The 1,985-nt window shown below is 44.0% G+C and overlaps 1 pseudogene; it reads left to right on the top strand.

The window, feature by feature from the left end:
- Nucleotides 1-1,366: 1,366 nt before the first annotated feature.
- On the top strand, nt 1,367-1,485 carry LOC145168168 (5S ribosomal RNA; annotated as a pseudogene).
- The last annotated feature ends 500 nt before the right edge of the window (nt 1,486-1,985 follow it).

Below are 1,985 nucleotides of genomic sequence, written 5' to 3'. Positions count from 1 at the left end.
TCTGGTATTGAGTATATTGTAATGCTACAGTGATATGCTAGATCTGTGTTCTGGTATTGAGTATGATGATATGTTGTAGTGATCAGTTAGATCTGTCCCCTGAGCCGCCGCTGTGCCGCTGTTGCTGCCCCGTACGCCACCGTGAGGTGGGTGGTGACGTTTATTTCTGAGTAAGCGTGATTAGTGTGTGTTTCCGTCAGGAGGGCGTGTGTATATGTTCTGATGATAATGTGTTTCGTGTGTGAGGTTATCATGGCCGCATTTCTTGATAAAAGCCACCACCACCACCGTGAGGTGGTGGCTGCCACCATCTACCACCACAGGCCAGCACAAGGTGGCTGTGTGTGTATCATTTTATGAGTGTGTGTGTTGTTTAGACATTATTGTAAATTGCATTGTAATTCGTATGGGAATAAGGAAAGAAAATTCTAAACCACCACCGTAGGGTGGTGGCTGCCGCCTCCTGCCGTCACCGGCCGCCGTGTCGGGTGGCGGTGTGCTTTGCCTTGTTGTGTTTGATTCGTTTGGGATGCATGAAACCATAGTGGGCCTAAAGAGACCCTAATGGGCCCAAGGAAATTCTAATTGACCTAATAAAACCCTAATGGGCCCAATGAGACCCAAAGTGATCTAAAAGCCCAACCAATTGAATAATGGGATAGTATTGGGTAGGAAACCCTGATTAGGGTTTGGAAAACCCTAATGGCTTAAAAACCTAATTTTTGGGAATTGATCGGGACACACACACATGAATTATTTAATAAGCTGAAAATAATAAATTATAATCATTTTCAAATAAACCTAAGGCAATAATGGACTTAATGGATTAAGCCCTTAATGGATTAAGTACTTAACGGGTTAAGTAGGAACACTTAACCCCAATTGTCATTTCATGTTAAAACCCTATGTTTCACTTGGGCCTTGAGTTGGGCCTTCCTATAGGGTTTTGGTGGTTGGACTATAGATTGGCTATCGAAGAACACGTTAATGGACCGAAATAATTAGATGGGCTTTAGGATAAGGCCCATGTGAGGACTGGGGCCCAATTTGGAAAATTGGGCGATAGATGGGCCATAACTGGGCCTTTATGATTATGAGAGATTGGACCATTAGTATGCCAAGTGTTTGGACCAGGAGAGATGGTTGGGCCTAAGGGGTAAGGCCCATGTGAAGGGTAGGGCCAAATTTGGAAAATTAGGCCATGTGTTGGGCTTTGGCCCGTTACTTGACTATCGGGTTTTTGGAGTGTGAGTTGGACCTTGGGCTTGGAACCCAATTATTAATTGGGTGTTGTTTGATGTTGACAGCTTGGGAATAAATAAAATAAGTAATAAAATAAATAAAGATAATAATAATGATAAATAAAATAAGTAGATAAACCAGCACTAATACACTAGATCCCATAAGAACTCTGCAGTTAAGCGTGCTAGGGTGGGAGTAGTACCGGGATGGGTGACCCCCTGGGAAGTCCTCGTGCCGAGTGGCATAAAGCGGACAATATTGTGATATGTGCCACAGGGGGATGTTATAAATGGTATCGGAGCTGGGGCACAAGTCGATGTGTTCGACGGGGACATCGAACCCTATAATGGGGGGTGAAGGTGGGTAGCACCTGATCCCACATCGGCTTGGAAGGAGAACGAAACATTTCCTTATAAGGGGTGTGGATACCTTCTTTGACACAACGCGTTTTAAAGCCGTAAGGGCAGCAGATTCCAAAAGAACTCTGCAGTTAAGGGTGCTCGGGTGGGAGTAGTACCGGTATGGGTGACCTCCTAGGAAGTCCTCGTGCCGAGTGGCCCAAAGCGGACAATATTGTGTTACGTGCCAGAGGGAGATGTTACATGGGATGTACTTGACCCGATAGTAGATGGTCCTTCTGGGTTGCCTTCACCAGTGCAATTTGATAGGATTGACTTTTGAGAATAAGGTTATTTATGATTTATTAATATATTATAAGTATAATATATTAATTGAGAAATCAT

The sequence above is a fragment of the Lactuca virosa genome, chromosome 3 (genome assembly GCF_052849685.1).
Source record: "Lactuca virosa cultivar CGN04683 chromosome 3, Lactuca_virosa_CGN04683_v6, whole genome shotgun sequence".
Taxonomy (NCBI): domain Eukaryota; kingdom Viridiplantae; phylum Streptophyta; class Magnoliopsida; order Asterales; family Asteraceae; genus Lactuca; species Lactuca virosa.
This window is presented reverse-complemented; position numbering and strand designations above follow the sequence as displayed.